Genomic DNA, 24,718 nt, shown 5'->3' on the forward strand with positions numbered 1-24,718 from the left:
ACACACAAGGTTGTTAAGTTTGGTTGGATGGCAATAAAGAACAGGAGTTCGTTCACTATCAACTAAAGACAGTTTTGTCTTATAGTTTTATGGTACCTGGTTTTTATGATATGCTGAAATTTACATTTTAAGTATTTTTAAATATTTTAAATATTTTAAATATTTTAAGGCAATGTAAGGTAATGTAATCTATTATATTACTGAGGTATTTTTTAATCTGTATTCTCTAGTTTATCTCTGTAACACTGATCATTCCTGTAACTATTTTGCTGGTCTAGGACCGTAATAATAAATTTGATTTTATTTGATTTACATCACACCCATAGGAAATACCTACGTTTCTGTTATGGGGGTGAGATGTTCCAGTATACGGTGTTACCATTTGGGTTATCGTCAGCACCCAGAGTCTTCACTAAGTGCATGGCAGTGGTGGTAGCCTTTTTACGGTCAAGAGGTTGTACAGTCTACCCATACCTAGATGACTGGCTTCTGGTGGACCAGTCTAGTGGACCTCTGCAAAATTGGTTCATCAGGGCCTTTGATCTGATTAGGGATTCCCAACTACGGAACTTCTCCATTCCACGATCAGTCACAAGATCCTTGAAGTGGTGGGGGGATCCTTCCAATTTACTCCTCGGTGTTCCCTTTGGGACCCATCCTCCTGATGTTACCTTAACTACAGATGCCTCCCTTCAGGGATGGGGAGGGCATCTGGATTTTTTTTCTGTACAGGACGTTTGGTCCCCATCGGAATCACAAATGCACATTAATGTTTTAGAATTAAGAGCCATACGCTATTCCCTTGCTTCCTTTGCAGAATTGGTACGGGACAAGATAGTACAAGTGCAGACAGACAACACCACTGCTCTCTATTATCTCAACAAACAGGGTGGAGCAGCTCCCCTCACCCTCTGCAGAGAGGTGTCACGCCTGTGGCTATGGGCTATTTGCAACAACACCTGCCCACAGGCGCTCCACATAGCTGGCCTCTCAAACTCCAGGGCAGACGCATTGAGCAGGTTCTTCAAACCGCACCGTGAGTGGACAATCAGCGATATCTTCCTTCACCCAGTTTTCAGGATTGGGTTTTTTTCCAGATGTGGACCTCTTTGCAACCTCTCAGAATGCCAAGGCGAGGTTATTCTGCTCCAGGGCGGGGTTAGACAGCCACTCAATCGGGGGTGCCTTTCAGATCCCTTGGGTCAACAGCCTGTTTTATGCTTTCCCTCCGATACCCCTGTTGCCTCAGGTTCTTTGCAGAATCCAACATCACCAAACCCACTGCATTCTTATAGCACCATTTAGGCCTTGCAGGGAGTGGTTTCCCCTCCTATGGTAAATGGTGAGAGGCAGGTACTTCCCCTTCCCAAGGACCTCGGATTTACTCTACAGGGGGCAAATTCGACACCACAATGTCAGTTCACTCAATCTAACAGCTTGGCTACTTTCCCCGAAGCTGTAAGGTTCTCTACTGAGGTTACACAGATCCTATTAAATGCTAGGAAACCCTCCAGTAGCCAATTGTATGCCAATAAGTGGAATGCTTTCGCAGGGTGGGCAGCACAGAGGGGCGTCTCTCCTTTTTTTTGCCCCAAAACCAGGGTATTTGATTACTTGCTCTCCCTGTTGCATAGAGGCCTAACAGCTACGTCAGTTAAGGTCCACTTGGCTGCTATTTCAGCGTTCCATGAGAGGGTGGATGACAGTACCCTCTTCTCACATCATGCATCTAAGCAATTCCTTAAAGGGGTGCTTCGTACGTTTCCCCCTAGGAGAGCTCCGACACCTCAATGGAGTCTGTCTCTGGTGTTGGCTCAACTAATGCTTTCTCCCTTCGAGCCTCTGGCACAGTGCCCGCTCGCCGTATTGTCTTGGAAGGTGGCCTTTCTGGTAGCAATTACGTCACTAAAAAGGGTGAGTGAATTGGCATCGTTAAGGGTAGATTCTCCATTCCTACAATTTTTTTTCACAAAAGGTGATATTACACCCCAGCCTGGGTTTTACACCCAAGGTAGTATCCTCTTTCCATTTGAATCAGAAGTTATCACTTCTGGTATTCTTCCCTAACCCTACTTCAGATGCAGAAAGGGCTTTACACAGTTTGGATGTAAAAAGAGCTTTATTATATTACTTAGATAGGACACGCTCATTCAGGAAGACCAGATTCCTGTTAGTTTGCTGTGCGGGCCCTCGCATGGGTTTACCCGCATCTAACCAATCCCTCTCTTGGTGGATCGTGGCAACGATCAGGAGATGCTATGCTGCAGCAGAGATGCCCAGGTACAGTCCGAGCTCATTCCACTCGCTCACAGTTCTCTTCGGCAGCTTTCCTTTGGGGAACGCCACTGCAGGAGATCTGTCAAGCTGCAACCTGGTCATCGTCAGATACTTTCATCAGGCATTATGCTGTAGATGCAGGCTCCAGGTTGGATGCTGCTGTGGGAAGTGCGGTCCTCCAATCGTTATTTGTGTAAAAAGGAAAAAAGAAATGAAGAGAGAGGTGGTGTGTGAATCAGTTCATGGCGGTATGTGAATCAATAACACTGATTGGTCTTACGGGAGACAAAACTTCTCACACCCGCCCCCTTTGGAGAGTAGCTTGTTATACTCCCAATGTGGGGCTGCACAGAAGAATGACGACGAAAACAGTGTTTCACTCACCTGTTACTGTTGTTCGTCTAGTTCATTCTGTGCAGACACACATTCCCTCCCTCCTGCCCCGCTGTGAGGAGGTGCGCTTTGGTCAACCTCCGGCAGCATAGGAGAACTGAGGGATAAGATGGGCACCCCGCCCTAATACGCTGCATTTGGGTGCAAAAAGCCGCGCATGCACTCTGGGCGAGGACTCCCACTTTTTGAGGTTTTTAGAGCTATAAATCTCTCTCTGAGGCAGGCCTGCACATGCGCAGTCCCAATGTGTGTCTGCACAGAACGAACTAGATGAACAACAGTTACAGGTGAATGAAACACTGTTTTCTAAATAGGAAGATAGTTTACCCTTAGATGGAAGGCCCAAGGCAAGCGAAGAACATGTCCTCTTAGCATCAAAATGGGTATAGCCCTTATCTCTAGCAGAAATCAGTTTGGTTACCTATTTTCTAAATTGATTTACCAAGGAAGAAAAAAGATCCTCCATCTTAAGATTTATAAGACTTCTGCTCAAAAAAGCTGGAGCCAGGGAGCCTTATAAGAGTCCTTGAGAGTTAGGCTTACCAAGCTGCCCTCAGGGACCTGAAAAAATAGATTAAACCAAAAATTAAAGACCTGTATCCAGGTACAGGCTTCTATAGAGCTAAGACCAAATTCATAATGAAAGGCCGATGATGAAATGTACCTAGGGAATCCTCCAATTGTTCGAAGGAACAAGGACTATATTCTATTGATAGTCATCTACAGCAGAAATCCATATAGGGACACTTATAAAAGTTGAGAAATCATCACTGAGTTGAAAACTCTAATAGCCACTGGGATGTACTGTGTGCCCCATTAGAAAAAAAGAAATGCAAAATTGCTTTCATAGTAACCATAGATTTCTGAGTGACCAGTTGTTTATGACATCTCCAGGACAAGATAGACTGAAATAAAACACCCAGTTACCTAAAAGAGGAAACCTGTGAGATCTTCTGCCTGTTAACTATCCATGTCTCTCTTTTAGTCAAGAAGTGAGATGAAAACTTAATAATTTTAATTTTAGTAGAAGTGATAGATAGTTCTTCAGGCAGACAGTAAATATGGAACCTTTCAAGGCCCAAAGAAGGGATTCGGGAAAGTTCGGGATGTCAAAGAAGGCCAATTGGGATTCGGGAAAGTTAAGACTGAGTCATCTGCATATAGTTAGAGAAGTACTAAAATGTTCAATAATTTGGGCAAGTGCAGAGAAGGCTCAATTTAAAAAAAACCCTGGCAAATCAGACAAATATTAGCTAAATAAAGATGGTGCTAGAAGGCATCTATGTTGAGCCCCCTGGATGATAGGGAGGGGGGCAGTAAAGTGACCCTCACTATTACACTGCACTTGGCCCATAGAATCAGTATAGAGTTTTTAAATTAACCACAGCAAGCTCTTGTCTGTTGTGATTTGCTTCAGTTTAGCCCATAGATGGCTTCTAGATATGGAGTCAAATGCATATGAAAGTTGCATATAAAAAGCCCTTTCTCGAAATGGCATACTTACTAATCAGGTGGGATAGTACATAACAATGATTGAGTGTACTATATCCCTTATGAAATCCCACCTATTCTGGGCCAATGGCTTTAGAATCAGCCATCCAAGACAAGTCTGCTCAACAGAAATGCTGCATAGATCTTGCCTGTCTCCAACTTTATAGAGTGGGACAATTATACTAGAACACCATTCAGTGGGAATCACACCTGTAGAATTCACTCTAGTAAAAAGATTAGTCAAAAGCGGCACCCACCAGTCCATGTTGTTAATAATAAATTCTGCTGAAATACCATCAGGGCCTGCAGCCTTTTGAGCATGAAATACTTGAATAAGGTTCACTATCTCAACATAGGACTGGTTGCCATTCTGGGAGCTCAAGAGACATTGAGACATCTAAATTGTCATTGTTTCCAACTTCGAATACAGTGATGAAAAATGTGATACCCAAGTCTGAATAGTAATAACATGAGAAAAACTATCTCTGGTTTTTAAAGAAGAGGAGACAATCAACCAGACTCATTATACTGGGCAGCTTTGATTAGTTTCTGCCAGGATCTTATTCTTTCACAAATGTGTTTTCCTTCACAATTCACTTAAGAGCACCTTTAGTAGCCTGGAGATCTTTCACTGAATTATTGGTATGTAGCTGTCTCATAAGTTGCAATTTATGGGAAACCTGGCATATAGCAGCCATACAAACTCCATCAAACCAATTATTTCTTGGAACTGCTTTACGAACATATGGCTTAAGCAAAAATGGATAGAAAATTTCCATCAATCTAGAAAAGAGACCAATTCCTTTCCTATGGTCAGTGATACTCATTATCAATGTATAGAGAGTCTGATGTTCTTTTATGTCCAAGACTGCTTCCAAAAGGTAGCCTAGGGTTGGGGACCAAATAGTGGTTCTCAAACCCTTCCCTTGTGATTCCAAATCGTTGGTTGGTCCTTTTACTAGATAAAGAGGATATGATAGGTAGAAATTAACCATTGGGCAAGTGGTCACCTCTCAAAAACTCACCAATGCTAAATTCAGTGATTAAAAGAAGAGCAGCAAAATTGACTAAACAATCTACAGTACTACATTCTCTTAGAAATAAAAGTAAACTCTCCAAGGGGATCAAGACTAAACTGTCCATTTAACATTACTAAACCAAACTGAATAATCAGCTTGAATAACAGAACCCCTGCTTGGTTGGTCTTTTGGTCTCTAGTTTTTCTTTTGAAACACCCAGCTAAGTTAAGCTCGATAGGTAACTCTGGGATTTTATCAATGAGAGACTCATCCAAGGGACCCACCCTGGTGTTAAAATCCGCTCCTAAGAAAAACTTTGCTCTAGGGAATTTCATAAATCATCCTTCAAATAGGCAGTATAATTCTGCCCAGTTAAAATAGAACGCTTGTACTGAGCTAACGGGGCGGGGGGAAATATAGATAGAGATAAATACAAAGAACAGACCATTAATATTTTAAAAAACTGGTAAGGCCAAAGACAACTGAGAATCAACTTTTGAACCTTGGCATCAAGAGCAGTAGTCAATAAGCATGCCAGCCTGGCCTGGGGGCACCCCCCTAGTCTCCACAGTAGCTGGACATGTGTAATTATTTTACATCCAGAAAAGTAGAAAGGATGCTGCTCCCAAGTTTCCTGCTGAAGGATTCCCTGGATTCCCTTAGTCTATCTATGACCTCTAAATCCAATGAGCAACCTTGCAGCGTGCTAGGTTCCAAGAGAGTGCCTTTAGAATCCCATTCTCATTTTTCGATAGTTATCTGGGGTTGGTGGTGAGTCAACTAAATTAGAAAGATACTTAAGAAAAGGCACTTGTGAGGGTGGAGGCAAATCAACTGTTGGGGGAGGGCAGTGGTTCAACTAAATTAGACAAGCATTTAGATGGGAACACTTGGCATATAATTGGATCATCTGCTAATTCAGAAGTGCCAAGAGCAAGACAAGGGAAAGACCAACGAAAACCATTCAACAATAAATTAAAAAGCCAGCTGAAAGTTTGATGTTAAAAGATGCTTTCAGATAGTGCCAGTTAAAAGGGAAGGAGAAGAGCATTCCAAGAATGCTTCGGAGTATCAACTGAACAGGCCTCATAACTCAAGATTACATGGCTACCTATCAAAAGATAGAGACGACGTGAAGTATTTAATGTCCAAATGGGATCACATGGGGCTAGGTGGTCCTTCCAGGTACCCAGGTCTTAGACCACATAAGCCATTATAATTAAAAACTGGACCTTGCACTAGGGCCCAAAATGAATAGACAGCCAGCAAAGGTCTTTCAATAATGGAGTGGTATGCTGCCTGTAGCCTATTTGTACTGGTATTTAGTTCATGTTCTTTATACCCTGCTATTGTTCCCAGTTCAGGAACAAAGTAGTCTAAAACATTTTCCCCTCTTCCATTTTATCCTCACAACAGGATCATGAGGTAGGTTAGTCTGAGGTAGATTGACTGACCCATCTATAGAGTGTCCTTGCCCCGGTAGGGCTTTGAACTTGGGTCTCCCTGATCCTACTCTGATACTCTAAATACTGTGCCACACTGCCTTAAACCAGCTGATCTAGCTAGCATTCCTGCATCTGTGCTATGAACCAACTCAAGCTTCAAAATAGTCTTAAAAGACAGTTTCATGCACAGCACATTATAGTAATCAAGACTAGTAATGATAAAAGTTTGGATCATTTTGGCCAGATGCAGCTGAGAAATGGTTGCAGGTAACAAATTAGCCAAACTGAAGTACTTTTGTAGATGAAGTCTGAGCATCCAACTTCAGATCCAGATCAAACATAGACTGTTTTCCAGTTCAATGATCAACACCAACAAGCAGTATCCGTGCCTGTCTTGATCTTCAATGTATTGGCTCATTATTGACCATAACACCACCACACTTGCCTCAACTGGGAAGGATTGGTTTGGATGTCATCTGCATATTAATGGCACTTCATTCCATATCTCCTCATGATCTCTCCTAGTGGTTTCATGAACAATTTAAACTGTACAGAGGAAAGTACTGAGCCTTGAGGAACTACATGTCATGTTGTGTTGCTGAAAAAGACTCCCCCTCTTACAATAGTAAACATGACAAGAGAAGAATGTCTTCACCACTGATAGGAGTGAAGCTGCAGTTGGGCAGGTGGCTGGGATTTATCACTCATTGCTCAGGCAGCCTCTCTTTCCCCTTCCCTCATCTTGTTGTGCCTCCAGACCTCTTGCCCACCCCTCCCTTAACAATACCTCCCAGCGTCACACCTTCGCTTCAGTCCCACTTTCACATTGTGACCCTTTCTTCACCATGAAGCACTTTGTCCTTCTTCCATTATGATCAGTCAAATGCCCTTCTTGCCTAACCCACAGTATTTTCCAGGTCTTGCTTGCTTGTTTCCAAGACACATGCAATGTAGGAGGAATAGCGGTGGCTGGATCCAACCATCCTCCAAGGAGCCTTCCTCTAGTCTAAGGAGCCTTTCTCCAACTTTAGGGGGTTCTTTTGTTGGAGGAGGAGCCCTTTTTGAAAGATGTCTCCTTAGGATGCTGGAAGGCTTCAAACTTTGCTCAGTGGAGTGGTAGGATAGGTGTAGGATCTACTTGTGCCAGAAAGGAAGATCCAAGTCTTGGTCAGGAAAAAGCAAGTAAAATAATATTTTTTTAAAAAAATCATTCAGCAGCCCAAAACTTGTTCACAACAGAACACCATTTCATTAAATACATGAAAAGGGAAACAAACCAGGCAATCAAATTAGTTACACAATGAGAACAAGAAAAAAAGGCTTGCAACTTGTAACAGTAAGACCAAAGGATCAGACAGGTTCACACTGTAAGGAAAAAGTAAGTGATCAAAAGAGCCACTTAAGAAATTGGAAAAGGAAATCCGTGGTCAAGATGGGAGAGGGAAGTCCTACAAAGAGCGAGAATAAATACAAAAACAGGACTGTCTTCTTCCTGGCTCTAAAGCAGAATATTATATAGCTAGTGGGGACAAAGCTAGAGTAGCTGGAAACACACATGGGGTTTGCCTCCTGCTGTTGATGTTATTGTATTTTCTTGTCCCTCTATAATCTTATTAATCAGTGTTGTTCATATGGCCCATCCTTCCTTTTGTCCAGTCATACAGGGATCAGGAACTGGACTATTATTGTTAAGCAGTAGTGATAATTCTAGGATACCACTATACTTGTCAGCTGAAATACTGCTGTATTGTGGAATGCTGCTGTATTCTTACTGATTTCATCAAGAGAATGCTGCCCCTGTATTGGTAGAAAGATTTAATTGATGCATCAGACCTTCCAATTTTCAAAGGAATAAGATGAAGGATGGCATCCAAAATGGCACTTATTATTTTTTATGAAGCATACAACCCCTCTTGAAACAAAAGCATAAAGCAGTTCTTTAGTGCCTGCTTATAATTTCCCAGCAGTATGAAAAAGAGTGCATTGAGGTACCTATAAGCAAGCAGATCTACTCAAGAATAAGTACACTACCATTTCTAGCAACAAGTGTAAACTGGGCAGTTCCTGATGTGGTGTCTCCAGATGCAGCATGGAATATTTTAGATAAGTTAGTGCTCTCTGAAGGGGAGAAAGTCAGTGTTACATAGTGGTTAGAGTATCAGACTAGGAGCTAAGAGAGCCAGGTTTGAACCCCTACTGATCCATGGAAGTTTGCTGAGTGAATTTGGACCAGTCATATTCTCTCAGTCTAGCCTATCTTAAAAGTTGTTTGAATTAGGGGAGAATGATTTTTGGAAGCTCTTTTGGGTCCCCAAAAGAAAAGTGAAGTATATTTAAATAAAAGACTAGAACTAGAGCTCTAATAAAAATTACCACTCCAGTACGATAGCAAACTATGCCTCCTGTTCACGTTGTATACTGGAACTTACAATAAATTAGTTGTTGCCTGAAAGTGAGAACTGGATTTATTGACAACTGTACAGTTCTGTTAAGCTTTTCGTTGCATGCAATGGTATACGTATAAAAATGTACAGTGAAATGTTAAAGGTATATACATTTGAGATTATGTTGTTAATAATTTTGCTATTTCCTTTTTCTACAAAGGTGGGAAGAAAAAGAAAATGCAGTAATTTACTGACCTGTTTGCATAAGAAGTCAGTTTTCTGTATTTAAGGGGAAAGAACTATGTGATATCCTCAAATTTATTATTATGCATACTTATCTTGGCTTTCATCAAAAAGCCCTAAATTTCTGCCAGCTGTGAAATCAAGAATGGACAAATAATTGCTGTAAAATATAGTTTGATCTTAAATCTTTGCACATAATTAGACTGCTAAAATTATTACCATATAATTGCACTCAATAAAGATGCTGTAATCTTGAAACCTTTCATCTGCATTTTTGCCTTAATTGATAAATCTAGGTTTACAATGCTTTTAGATAGCATGTATATAAAACTGAAATGGCAGTAGTTGTACACTTTGGATTCTAATCTTCTCTGTTCACAGTCATGTTTTTTTGGTGGTTCCCCCTCATGGGGCAGACCCCTACTTTACTCTCTCTGCTGATCCTCAGGCGTCAGGGACACTACGTCAAAATTTGAGGGGCACAACAGGCTGTAGTAGAAGAGATGCAGGAAATTTCCACATCATCCACTATTGATCCACTTATTCTAGATAGGATCCACCCTTTTTTTAATTAAGAACCCTTTGTGAGATCATTGGCAAACCAGTAATTTATTTTAAAGCCAAGTTTAAATTAAATTATAAGATGACTTGTGGTATCAAGTGTATCATAATTAATAGTAAAATGCATACAGCTCCAAGTCTGTGAATTTTAAAATGGTGGGGGATGGGGCAACCAAGGCCGAGCTGTCTACACATTATAAATATAATAGATAGGTAGTATGATGTGAGGTGACAACACACACTCTTCATTACATGCACAGGTATGAGAGCTCTAGGAGCCCAATGCTTATATTGAAGGTGCACATCTTATCTTATTAGAACATTTTCACTCTGCCTTTCTTGGTGGTTCAAGCCAGCTTACAATAGTAGATTAAAACATTTACAGTTAAAATCAAAATAACCCACAAATCCTCCCTCCCCTCCACTATTCAACTCAAACGCCCCAGCAAACAGGCATTGCAGCGCCTCCTGAAGATCATCAAGGTGGGGACTCCCTCACCTCTTGGGTAGCCCATTCCATAGAGCAGGGGCCACAATAGAAAAAGCCTGAGCTCTGGTTAGTATCAGGGAGGCCACCTTAAGAGGTGGGATTGCCAATAGAGGGCTGCTTGAAGGCCACAGTTGGCACACAGGAACATATAGAAAGAGATAGTCCAAATATGTGGGTCTGAGGTTGTGAAGGGCTTTAAATGTCATAATCAGTACCTTGAATTGAATTTGGAAACAGACTGGCAACCAATGTAATTATTGAGAAAGGAAGAAATAACTTTATGGTAGCTAGTCATGAAATGACTGGTTTTGAAGGCCTGTTCGAGGATACATATATCTGACATGAGGGTAGATTGACGTGTAATGGGAAAATGGCTTTCTGTAATTTTTCTGATATATAGTAAAAATTTAGGAAGTAGTTATTCATGGAATGTATCCATTACTTGTATGGATTTGAAAGTGCTTCAGCTAATACTTCTATCCAGTTAAAAGTTGGAATACTTCTTTATGTTTTACAGTTGAAAAGTCTAATGAAATACTCTGTGTTCTTTAAGTCTCAAGACAGATAAGTTGTGGGTAACACCACTTTAACTTGTATTAACATATTTGGGAGTGTCTTAGCCTTTGAAATCTAATTAATTATGCCTTTTTATTATGTTTTTTTAAGCATAAAACGTTACATTGTATAGCAAATACTAAACATTGCATTATCTCAGTACACCAAAATATTTAATTTTTATTTATATATGGTTTTGATGATGTCCTATATTTTCCCTGCATTTTTAAAAAGAATCGGTCTTAATTGATAGTTGCAAATCATTTAAATTAACATGATGCTCTCTCAAATCCTTGTCTAGATGGCAGTGTTCACCTATTCAACCTGTACTTGTGGATAAATGCCTTTTAAATTTGCTTGCCACACAAAAGATGTTTACTAGTAGAGGTTAAAAAGGTATAGCATATAAAAATGAAATACTTGTTTAGGAAGCAAAAAGCAAAATATATCATTATATTTTAAACAATATCCTGTACCCCTTAAATGTTTTAGAAGGTAAAATCTTAAGTAAGCATAACATGTATATTCTGGTTATTTAACATTCATTGTAAAATAAATCATGTAAATATATCATGCTAGTTTGTGTTTTCATTTATAAACTGTATTATAAACCTGTTGTTTGTAATATAGGCTGAATAGTGTAGTTTACTGCAAGAAATAATTTCATCTGATCCCTGGAAATAGACTTTGCATTGAAAGAAGTATGTACCTGTACAGATCCTTTATTCCCACCTTCCTAATCAAATTTAGACCTGGCATAAAAGCAATTTCAATAGGACACTATCTTCTGTACGAACTTGTAGGAACCTGAACTTTTTCATGAAGTAGTGAGCTCAGTGTAGACCAATGTCTTCCATTGAGTTTGTGTATGTTCATAATGCCATAATAGAGAAAATTCCATACTTTATAGATGGTTTGGAAAACCCAGTGCAGAATAATGGCAGTTGCTTTGTGAATGCCAAGATTATATGAATGTTTCTATATGTGAAAGCCTCTAATGGGTTTAAGTATATGCAGATCCAATTTTAAAAGCCAAGTGGATGATTCCATATGATTTAATTACTCCATGAGAACTAGGTATGGGTTGCTGTGGAGCACATCCAATTTTCATGTTCATAAGTTCATGAAAATATATTTTTTTAAGGGAAGTTGTTCTTACAGCTTTAAAGTCTGATGATGGCTATTAAAGCAACAAAAAGAAGGTATGTTGTTCAGGAATTAATGTCATGGAATTTCATGGATACAGAATAAACAGGGCAGCTAAAGCCTTTGATTCAAATTGAGAAAGTTAAAGTAAATTGCTGATTCCTTTGTGGTGCCCATATGATACTAAAAGTCATGCTTGGAATCTAAAGAATCATGAAACTACTTCCATAAGCTTTAACAGGCCTTTAGAATTAATTTTGTTGATCAGCAGCTTTCTATGTAGTTGGACCTTAATGGAATTTTAAAAACAATCGTCATATGCATGGGGGATAGATGAAAAGGCAAACTTCCCTGTTATAAGTCTTAAGCAGCTGTTTAGAGCCTATCACTTGTCCATGTTCTCATTTTGATTTTCAGGTTGTCTATTTTGAAATAGAAGCAATTTTAACTCTTACCAGTGGCCTGGGTCCAGGACTGCATTATTATTTTCATGTGGCCAAGCAAGTTTTTGGACTTACATTTTTTAAACACCAAACCTCCATTATACACATTCAGTATTAGTGTAAATGAATATAGATCCCACAGAGTGTTTCTACAGATAAAAGGAATTTCTGCCTCCAAACAACTATCTCACTTCCCTCCTCCTGAACCAGTTCATAGGGGACACGATTTTCATCAAGAGAATGAGCAAGGAGTCAAGCAGATGGAGGGAATCACTGAAAATTGCCCTGTACCTTTGCTTACAGAAATACTCCATGGGTTCCAAGCAAATAAGTCTCCAATTTAACATGAAAATAAAGCTACAATGTTGTATTCTTTCAATTTAGAGGTATTAAAGAGGTATTAAGATCTCTTTTTATATACCAAGAAAGGCGGGCCTTGACAATCCATGGGGAAACTAATATTTTGCCTCTATATATTGCCTGTACTTGTTTAATATAACCTTGCTAGTTGAATAGGATAGCTCTGTTTATGGTCCTTTCATCACTTCTGTGGCATGGTTAGGTTTGCTGTCGATAGGTTTTTCTTTGATGTGGACAAATAGCCTCTGCTATATTGCCATTCAGCTAAAACAATAAATGGTATGGAAGAGCATTCAGAATTTTGGCAAAACACTAAAAATGAAGGCAATGTTCTGCTTTTCTCTGTCTCACCATCATTTTTCTGATTTCAGACACTAGTTCAGGATGAATAATTGGGTTGACTTTTAGGTCAGGATTTGAATGTCCTGGAAAGTTAAAAAGTCCCCCCGCTGGTTTTTGAACAAGATGCCAACTTTGCTCTCATATGGATCCAAAAGCTAGAAAAGAAAACAAGGGGCGACCCCAGGTCCAAACTGAGAAAACCAACAAACCGGGGAACCACAATTCTAGAAATTAATTGTATATATTTTTTCAAAGTGCAAGGTGCAAAAGTGCTAAATGAGTTTAACATGCATCATAAATACATTTACAAAATACAAGGTCCATCCGATAGAACATCAAAATCGTCACAATTTCAAAATCTCAAAGTCCATCCATTTATAAGCTGCATCTTCACCGTCCGGAATACGTTTGAAACTTTAAAGTGCAAATGCTGGGTACAATGAAAAAAGCCGGTGGGAGGGGAGACTTGTGCAAGTTGTTTGTTCTTTCACGGTCCAGAGTAGGAATAATTATTTAATAGACGCCGACGGGAGTTTGCAGGCAAATTGTTATTAACCCGTTTCGTGAGTGGAAAAAACTCACTTCATCCTGGGCATAAAGATAATCAGACCGGAAGCACTGTAGGAGTAGAATAATTCAATTACAAATATACATATACATTTCATAATACAATGAAAGCACAATCAAAAATGGACATAAATCTGACATCAGAAAACAAAACATTAAAAAAAGCAGTGGGGAAACATTTTAACCTTCCAGGAAATTCAGTTGCTGACCTAAAAGTAGCAGTTATCCTGCAGAGGAATTTGAAAGGGAGATTAGAATGAGACTGCTGAATTCCAACTGATAATGAAGCTCAAAATGCATCCACCTGGACTGAATCAAGACATTGACTTTGTGTTTCCTTACCAATGCTGATTTCTTCACACCCACTACCCCTCTGCATACCCCACTCTATTCAATCATACCTGCTGTTGTCATTCACCAGCTATCATTTGGCTTCTGCAATCACTCTACTCTCCAAGATATAAGGACAGATGGACTTATATTCTAGCTGTATCTGAAGAAGTGAGCTGTGACTCACGAAAACTCATACCCTACCACAAATTTAGTTAGTCTTATAGGTGGATACTAAAAAATGGAAATCTATAATATTACCTACGAAAGAAGAATGACTGGAGAAGATGATGGAATATGCTGAGAAGGCTAAACTTATGTCTCTGATTAGGGAAAAATCACTGAATAAATATGTTGTTACCTGGAAGCCCCTAATTGACTTTTTGTGGGAAACAGAGAAGTGGAGTGATGGTTCGTGCGTTTGAAGATTAAGAGGTGAAGAAACATTTTTTAGAAGAAAAGGAGATGTAGTGACTTAGGGTTTATTTGGAATTAAGGTACATTATTGATGGTAAAGGTAAATTTGGAGATAGGTATAATATGTAGTATTTATCTTTTCATAGAGAAAATTGATAATTCCTAATTTCTATTGCTTTTTCTTTTTTGGCTGTGTTTTTTTTCTTTTGCTGTTTGCAATCTATTTTTCTCATTTAAAGGGCCCAACAAAGGTCTGAAGGTCACCTCATAGATCATTTCAAATTGGATAGTTTGGCTCATCAATGACTGTTTTCAGTCTAAACAACCATGTCCATTGCAAGTTACAGTGCATTCTGCAAGGGCGCAATCCACGTTGTCAGCCTTTAATTTTGGCATCCCTATAGTGGAACTATGTAAGGCGGTCACCTGGTATATGTCGTCCACATTCATCAAGGATTATGCCATTGTCATAGAGTCCAGAAGGGATGCAGCTGTCAGCAAGGAAGAGTCTTTTCCACTGAAGAGCTACACACCCATCACCTGAGAAAGCTGGCTAATCTACCATGTGGGACTACACAGAAGACATGATGAAAACAGGGTTGCACTTACCTATAACTGTTGTTCATTGAGTGTTCTTCTGTGCAGGCACACATCCCTCCTTCCTTCCCTGCTGTGTGCTATTTATTTTCGTTAATTACCTTCTACACCAGCGGCTTAGAGAACTGAGGGAGGGAGCCACTTGCCCTGCCTTTTATAGCCATGCCTAGGGGGAAAGTGCGTGAAAAGGCTAGGCAAGCGTCTTGCACCTTTAGGAGTTTTAGAACATTTGTGGTTGGCCTGTGCTTGCACAGTTCCCATGTGTGCCTGCATAGAAGAACACTTGATGAACGACAGTTATCGGTAAATGCAACCCTATTTTCCTTGAGATATTATCACATTAATGTAGTCTGTGTGTGGCAGGGACCTATTTGGCCAACTTGTTAGTTGTAGTGAATCTTGTACATTATGTTATATATTCAGGTAGGTAGCCATGTTGGTCTGCAGTGGAAGAACAAGATTCGAGTCCAGTAGCACCTTAGAGACTAACAAGATTTCCAGGGTATGAGCTTTTGAGAGTTAAAGCTCCCTTTGTCAGATACAAATGGAAAAAAATAGGAGTCTTTATAATCCAGGCAGAGTGTCAAGAAGCTAACTATAATACCTGTTATAATCATCTTGATAGAACGGAGGTGTGAAGTGCACCTTTGTAATGATCTGTATACAAGAAAGATCCTATGTCTCAAATTAGTCCTGGGGTGGGGTGGGAATCCATCGTGATGAACTTGCAAATAAACTCAGTTTCAGTAACCTTGAATGGTAATTTCGCTTTGCAGTTTATTTGTTTGAGCACTGCAACTTTTAGGTCTGCAATGGAACATCCTGGAAGATTAAAATGTTCTCCCACTGATTTTTGAATGTTGTGATTTTTTATGTCAGATCTGTGTGCATTTATTCTTTTGCATAGTGACTTACCTGTTTGTCCAATGTAGAGAGTAGAAGGGCATTGCTAACACTTGATGGCATATATAACATTGGAAAATGTTATATATGAACAAACCTGAGACGGTATAACTAGTGTTGTTAGGTCCAGTAATGATTTTAGAGTAAATACGAGGATAGAGTTGGCATCTTGGTTTATTACAAACCCTGGTTCCGGAGTCTGTGTCCATGTTGTGAGTGAGGAGTTGATTACAATATGTATTATAGCTAGCGTCCTGGTGCTCTAAATTGCAATATCCCTCCCACCCTCTGCATGGATTATAAAGATTCCTATCTTTTCCCACGCCTCATATCTTACTCTCAGAAACTCATACTCTGGTAATCTAGTTGGTCTTGAATCTTGCTCTTCTACATTATATATGTTATCTAAATTATAGACCTCATATTTTTAAGGGTGAGTAATAATTAGAGGACGTCAACCAACTATGTTTTCCACTTGATAGTTTTCCTTTAGAATGTAGCATACATTAACAGTCTCTCTATTTGTAATCAGTTCATGTTTAGATGGTATCATAAATATAAATTGCAGCCAAATATGATGTAAAGTGATTGTGGTAATGTTATAGGGTTTAATATTTTAGTCATGCTACGTGGTGTTCCTTCTCTTTTTGGAGAATTATATGTGTAACATTCTATTTTTATTTCTTTCTGAACCATATAATTATGACTGAAAATGAACAGGGCATTTTAAGCAAAGGAAACTTCTGCAGAATATTTCACATAACAAAAACAGCTACGAGGCATGCTTTCAGTGCCATCCCAAACAGTCACACCCTTTTAAGTCTACTAAAATCAATGGGTTTAAGAGAGTGTCATTCTGTTTAGGATTGCACTGGTAATCTGCCAAATGTTTTTGAGGTGCTGGTGTGTAATGCAAAAGTGGTGGTGCTTTGGGGAAAGCACAGTTTCTGGGTTTTGTGCAACAAAAATATCTCCAATCTGCAGATTTAAAACAAGTTGCAAAGGCAAAAGGGAGTGTCCACAATATAAAGAGAGTTGTGAGGCTTGTGGGATACAGGAGTGGATATTTAGCTTCCTGTTACCAAACACAGTTTAGGATACTTTCCCATTTTCTCCTAGGACTATCAGGTAGGGAAGAAATGTTGGAATTCTTCTCCTTTCTCTTTGCCTTATTTACAAAATTTATCTTTGTTCCTTGTTTTTTTGTCACTGGTGCAGAAAATCAGCCACACTAATTGGTCATGAGTAAAAACAATCAAACTGATGTGATCAGAATTTCGTATCTACTTGTTAAATATGTCAAAGGATTACAGGAAAATAATTATATGACAGGCTCAGGACTATGGTGCAGTGCTACCCATAGTTGCAGCTTGTACACTAATAATAATTTTAAATCTACACTGAGCTCAGCCAAATCCTACACGTTTGCCTGATTTCTCTTATTTTACTTGGATAGATTATGGCAGCTGAATGGAACCCCTCTCTGGCCTTCTGTGGAATCCCTTTTCTGCTACATGAGTCTCAGCTGATCAGTCTCTGCAACAGCATCTCTTATTTAGGCCATAACTACATGTTATACGTAATAACCATTGGAACTTGCAGCTATATAGCTGCTGCACAGGGCTTTTTTTTCTGGGAAAAGAGGTGGTGGAACTCAGTGGGTTGCCCTCAGAGGAAATGGTCACATGGCTGGTGGCCCCGCCCCCTGATCTCCAGACAGAGGGGAGTTTAGGTTGCCCTCCACACCGCTGAGCAGCGCGGAGGTCAATCTAAACTCCCCCGTCTGGAGATCAGGGGGCGGGGCCACCAGCCATGTGACCATTTTCAAGAGGTTCCGGAACTCTGTTCCCCCGCGTTCCCCCTGAAAAAAAGCCCTGCCGCTGCATAATCCCCATGGGAAGTCAATTCTGAAGCACTCCAAGGGCCTGCTTTGGATTGGGCCTGCCATGCAGGGGGAGGAGTGGCCCTCTTGCCTCCCTGTGCTTTTTCCCAACAAAAACAGCCATGGAGGTGTTATTTGCCCCACTGTGCGCAGCACATTTCATGAATACTTGCATGTGTAGTTCCTGCGACAAAGGCTATAGACGAGACAGCCGTATAATGATGCTTCCTCTAGATAGATCAAGATGGATAGCCATGTTAGTCTGTCAGTAGCAGTAGAAAAGAGCAAGAGTAAGACTAACAAAATTTGTGGTAGGATATGAGCTTTCATGAGTCACAGCTCACTTCTTAAGATACCTGAAGCATCTGAAGAAGTGAGCTGTGACTTACAAAATCTCATATCCTACCACAAATTTTGTTAGCCGTATAGGTGCTACTGGACTCTTGCTGTTTTCTACAGCTTCTTCTAGAGTACTTGTCAGCAGTGACAAATCCCATCCAATAATTAATGTTTACTTTTTCATCTTCCCAAACACAGCTTTGCAGGACTACTAAACAGAAAAGCTCAAGCCTCATTTGTGTATTATCTCTCTTAGGTCTAGGATCATATAGGAATTCTTTTTCCTCTGAGCTTGTACTTTTCTTTTTCAAAGATACTTGTTCAGATCAAACAGGCTCTTCAGCATTAGAAGTTCTGTTACCTTAAATTTTCAGCATTTGTAAGAAAAGAAGTTAAACAATGCATACATCAAACATAGGCTGCGCATTTTAATTGCCTTTATTATATAACAGTTTATTCTCTGCTTTTTAAAAAAGTCTCAGAATTTAAGGAAAGAAGAGTTTAGAAACTTCCGACAACTTTGAAGTGTCTGCCATTACTGTAAGTTTACACCCATTTGTAGTAAATAAGGGAATTTAATTGCCAAGATAAATGGCTGGGGGTAAGAGACAGTAAAGTGCATCTCAAGGTGAAGTATTTGTTTAGCTGAGCATCAATTAAATAAAAAGGAAATCAGAAGAGGATGGGGGAAATTGGCCTGCTGAAGGTGAGGTGGCAATTTGGATTAGGTGAATATTCCCAAATTTTTCTTTTCTTTGGTGCAGTTCCTTTTGCTGGTGACACAACTGTTTCCCTTTCAGGATATGAGCCATGTAGTATCTACCTCCTTTCACTTTAAGAGGCTTCAGCGTCTTTAGGACATACCTTATATAACAGCAACGGATAGATGGGGAACCCACCGCATTAAAACCATTATGAGCGTTTTCATTGAGGCAGACTTTTGAGATTGGTTTGGTTGCAACATTGTATACAAGGTAACATGGATAGACGTTTATAATGTTGGTAAAAAAGTTTTTTATGTAACATGGTTTTTATGTAACATGATATTTACTATGATATTCGTTTGAATGTAGAAATATGTGCCTGTTGAAGAAGTGAAGTAATTATGAAACGGGGTGAGATCTTATATGCTGGCAAATCCCGTAGGCGTGGCATATGACGTCTGACTGCACGTCGGACATCTGATTTCCATCATCCTCTGCATTCTTCATACTGCACTTACTTTTGGATGTTATAGCTGCTTCTGTTTTGGGGTGGTTTCCTTCCAACCACCCTTACTGTCTCTTATTTATGTGAGTGCCTGTGTGCACTCTGATACTGTTTCTATCATTGTATTTTTTGGTTTACTTGTGAGGAAGTGCCTGCGTGCACCCTTATACTGGTATTACCCCTTTTGGTGCCTGTGAGCACCTTGGTGTTCGTTGGACCTGTATTTATTGGCATGGTTGTAGTTTATGTATATACAATTTGATGTTTAATTAGTATACACCAATTGTGATATTTATTATATTCACACTTTTGATATATTTCTGTTTCTATGGCTTCATTGTGTGCTCATTGTATGCTTTTCATTTTGAGGCTTCGGTTTTCTTTTTTCCTTCCACTTGCGTTTGCACCGAGGCTGCCCCTCCTTTGTTTCCAGATCTCGGAGTAAGCAATAAGACAGTATAAGGATTTAAGGAGGGAGGTAAACGACTTTGCTAGTAAAGTACTGGATAGATGTGAGGAAGCCAAAATATGACAGTAGAGGATCAGAAGAGCGAAGATTCTGGTAGTCAATGCAAGAGATTATGGAGTGTGAATCGCAGGATGCAAAGATGAAGGGCTGTGATTTTGGGGTGTTGTAAAGATAGAAGTGACATGAAATGATGACAGACTGACTTGTAAAACAACAGGATTTGAATCCAGTGGCTCCATAGAGTCCAACAAGATTTTCAGGGTATAAACTTACAAGAGTCAGAGCTTTGAAGAAGGGGACCTCTGACTCTCAAAAGCTTACACCCTGAAAATCTCGTTGGTCTCTAAGATGCCACTGGACTCAAATCCTGCTATTCTACTGCAGATCAACATGACTACCCACCCAAGACTGACTGTAGGGAAGCAAAGATGATCAGTGAAGAGACATAAAAAGCCAAGACCATGTGTGTCCTACAGGATGGATTATGATGATATTGATATGGAGAAGAAAGTTTGAGAGGAAAGGTGAGTAGATCTGTCTTGTACATACTAACTTGTGATGACGATGGAGTGATCAGACAAGAAACTATAAATGAGGGAGATGGAAGGGAAAGCTCAGAGATGGAAAAGTAGAACTGGGCCTTACAAGTGTACAAATGTTCTTGGAAACTTTGGGATTTGATAAGGTCACCCCAACAGTGGTTTGAATGCCAAGGTGCTGTTCTTTTGGCAAAGCAGCAGCTCCTCCCACAGAATAGCTTTTCCATCTGCAGAGGAGGGGAAGGAGAGCCTCCTACTGAAGACTCCCAATTTTCTCCCTACATTATTACTTTGGATAATCCCACTACTGCCATGAGCTCAGCAAGTGGCCTTGGGAAGTCACTCCTGTCAGCCCTGGTTATACTATGGGCATAATAATAACTTGGATTTTGTTCTCCACTCTGAGTGGGGCACTAATATATCTAGAAGAGCAGTATATAAGTGCAATTGTTGTTGTTACTTCGTGGCATGGAATCTTGACTTGTTCTCCTTGGTCATTTACTTCTTTTGGTTCTTAATAATAAACAGTAGTCTCTTTAAGTTTAAGGACATGTCTGCTAGCTGCTCTTTACATGAATTTCTAACATGTTTTGCTAGTTGCATAATTTTATAACCCATTTTTGGAAGAGTGTGCTTACCCTCTGAAAAAAGTAGGTTCCTGAAGGGTTTTTTTAAAAAAAGTATTATGCTTCTTTGTGTCTGTTCTGTGGCAACTAAAATTGTTCCTGCCAAGAGACTTCCTCTACAGAAGGTAATTGAAACAATAAACAACTTTATTTGTCCAAATGTATGGCTTGTTGTAAACAGGAAGGAAAATCGAGACTCTGTATTTAAGTCATGGGTGAAGGTCTGTATGCCTCTTCTTAACAAAGAACTACAGACAGCAATAGGAAGAAGATTAAATGCTTAACTTGGTTTCTTGACAAATTTAAGTATTGTAGCAGAAGGTTTTATAATGTCTTTATATTTTCTCTGTAGGTATTTGCAGAAGCCATGAAAAATATGGAAACCAACCAACCAGAGAGTATCACGACAAAAGTGCAATTGCGAGCAAAAGATCATGAAAACTAAGACAATTATCAGTAAACATCAAACATAATATATATATCATTTAGTCATAATTCATCCAGTCCTTTAAGTTTCTTCTTACAGTTAGACATGCGTAAATGACACCCAAGGCTGTACAAAGTGCTAGTGCAAAATTCATATAGCAATACAAAATTCCTATGGATAATCTCCAGTGCCAATATATTATTATTGCAATAATCCTCTAAAGTGCTATGTGCAAAAGCAGCAAGAACCCACTAAATACTTATTTACACAAATGAATTGGCATCATTCATAGATATATTTAGTCCATTCAGTACAAAGGAAGTCCACTCTCAGAACCAGCTCAAGGGTGCTTGGAAGGAATATGATGGATTCAGACAAAGCTGCGCCATCTAATGGGTGGACTGGTTCTTGTTCAGAGTCCCGTTTCAGGTCTTTGTCAAAGATGGTAAGGCAAAATAGGGGAACTGCCAAGCTTCAAACTCATTTCATACTGCTTTAACAAGACGAATTCAAGCGTCAATCCCGATCCTTCAAAAGTTGCGTGACACTATGCTGGATACTCTTCTCTCAGAAGCATTGGGAAGCAAACTTTTTCTTGCCCAAAGAAAGCTAATCTTAAACAACGCACAATAATGCACTTAATGCAGACACAGACTCTGGGACCAAGGCTTGCAATTAACCAAGATGCCAACACTGTCCCCATATTCACTGCGACAACACACAATACCTAGACCTAACAATACCAGCTGTACCATCTCAGGTTCATTCACTCGTTCATCTTCTAGTGTTATATATGCTATCAAGTGTCAGCAATGCCCTTCCACTCTCTGCACTGGACAAACAGATCAGTCCTTGTGCAAAAGAATAAATTGATATAAACCTGACATTAAGAACACAACACTAAAAAAAAAATGGGACAACATTTTAATTTTCCAGGACATTCCATTGCTGACCTAAAAGTGGCTATCCTCAAATGAAGCTTCAAGGGGAGATTATAACATGAGATTGCTGAATTTGAGTTCACTTGCAAATTCAGAATACTGGAACCCCCAGGGCTGAATAGAGATTCTTATCTCACTGTAAATGTGAATTTCTGCTCTAATCAGCTACATTCCTAATGAGCTAATCCCTAACTCCTTTCTTTGCTTCACCCCTCCCACCTCCTCACTAGGATATAAAGACTCGGGGATCTTCATTCCTCCCTGTATCTGAAGAAGGGAGCTTTAACTCTTGAAAGCTTATGCCATACAAATCTTGTTCATCTCCAAAGTTATGCTGGACTTGAATCCTGCAGTTTTAGAACCATTATCAAACTATGTGTACTGTTTTCTGAGACCATTTACCCCAATGATGCAATCATATGTAAAAGACACAACAGATTTCATTATCAAACTGAACATAATTGATAAAATTGAGATGGATATCCTAGTCACTCTAGATGTAATTTCCTTGTACACTAACATCTCACAAGGTTTGGCTTTAAAGGTCATGGGAAGTACTTTGAATAAAAGAGCAATGCCATCCACTTACTGCGTTTTTGATGGATGTTGCAGAAATTGCCATGAAAAGGAATTGTTTTGTGTTCAATTACAAATTTTACTGGCAAACAAAGGGTTGTTCTATGGCCCTTGAGATTGCCAATCTATATACGGAAAATTTTGAGCAAGAATACATATATTCCAGTAACAACCCCTTTGTCAATTGCATCCTTAAATGGTGGTGTTAAATCAATGACATCTTTCTATTATGGAAAGGAAATCAGGACCAATTAGCAGATTTCCATGAGTGGTTGAAGCATCCAGATGTCAATATTACATGTGAAATGTATAGGGACAGCAAATAGATCAATTTCATAAATATTATGGTGTATATTAATAACAATAGGATACTAAGTAGATTGTAAAAAAATCCACTGATAAGAATTCTGAGGTTTGATATTCAGCATCCTATACATATCAAAAGGAAGACAGATCAAGATGGGTAGCTGTACGGCTTCTACTGTACTGCTGTACTGCTTCTACTGTAGCAGTAGAAAAGAGCAAGAGTCCAGTAGCACCTATAAGACTAACAATATTCGTAATAGGGTATGAGCTTTCATGAGTCACAGCTCACTTCTTCAGATACAGCTAGAATGTGTGTCCATCTGTCCTTATATCTTGGTAAGTGGAGTGATTTCAGATGCTGAATGATAAAAGCCGGTGAATGACAATAGCAGGCATGATTGGATAGTGTGGGGCATGCAAAAGGGTGGTGGTTGTGGAGAAATCGGCATTGGTAAGAGACAGGAAGCCTAGGTCTTGATTCAATCCAGGTGGCTGCCTGAACCAGGCTGGTTCGTGGGTTTTTTTGGTTCGTATTTAGATTCGTTCCCATCTCTAGTTGTGAGCTGTAGGTCACCACAAGTGGTGTTCTGTTGTTATTTTCTTTGGACTTGTCTTGTAGCAAGCTGTCCCTGTATATCATGGCCTTTCCAATCATCTTTCTCACCATGTCTGGGGGATACAGTAGTTGCAAAAATGCCTGTTGTAGATCCCTCAAATGAGTATCTCTGTCTGATGGGTTGGAGCAGATGCAACTATAGCATAGGGCTTGACTATACACAATGGATTGCTTGATGTGGTTAGGGTGGTAGCTAGAGACATGTAGATATGTTTGCCGATCTGTTGGTTTCCAATATAATGTGGTACTTACGTGTCCCATGTACCTGTACTGTACTCTTGTGTAGAGTAATTCATAGTTATATTGTTGGTGGGGTGGAAGCTGTGGAAAGTCTGGTGGAATCTCTCGCGGGCTTCTTTTCCATGGGCCCAGACAATAAAAATGTCATCAATGAATTAAGTAAAGGAAAAGTTCCAATGGGTAGTAGTTCAGAAAACGCTGTTCTAGGTCCTCCATGAAAATGTCAGCATACTGTAGAGCCCTGTCAGTGCCCATGGCTGAGCCACTAATTTGGAGGTATAGGTTCTCACCAAACCTGAAGTAGTTATGGGTGAGAACAAACATGAAGAGTTCAGTAGCAAGTTCTGCTGTGGTCTTGTCAGAGATGATGTTTTTAATAGTTTGTAGTCCTTCCTGGTGGGGGATGTTGGTATACAAGGACTCAACATCCATGATGGCTAGAATGCTGTTTTCTGGGAGATGGTCGATGGGCTGCAGTTTCATCAGGAAATCTGTGATGATATGGACATAGCTGGGGGTATTAATAACGTATGGTCTCAGGATGGAGTCCATATATCCTGATACTCCTTCAGTGATGGTGCCTAT

At 39.7% G+C, this 24,718-nt stretch overlaps 1 protein-coding gene across 1 annotated transcript in view; it reads left to right on the plus strand.

Moving 5' to 3' along the window:
* BCKDHB (branched chain keto acid dehydrogenase E1 subunit beta) overlaps nucleotides 1–11,428 on the plus strand; it is an 80,950-nt gene extending 69,522 nt beyond the window's left edge. The window contains exon 11 of the mRNA XM_054988161.1: nucleotides 9,230–11,428. The gene's annotated coding sequence lies outside the window, so the exon portion shown is untranslated. The remainder of the gene's footprint in view (nucleotides 1–9,229) is intronic.
* The last annotated feature ends 13,290 nt before the right edge of the window (nucleotides 11,429–24,718 follow it).

The sequence above is a fragment of the Eublepharis macularius genome, chromosome 1 (assembly GCF_028583425.1).
Source record: "Eublepharis macularius isolate TG4126 chromosome 1, MPM_Emac_v1.0, whole genome shotgun sequence".
NCBI lineage: Eukaryota > Metazoa > Chordata > Lepidosauria > Squamata > Eublepharidae > Eublepharis > Eublepharis macularius.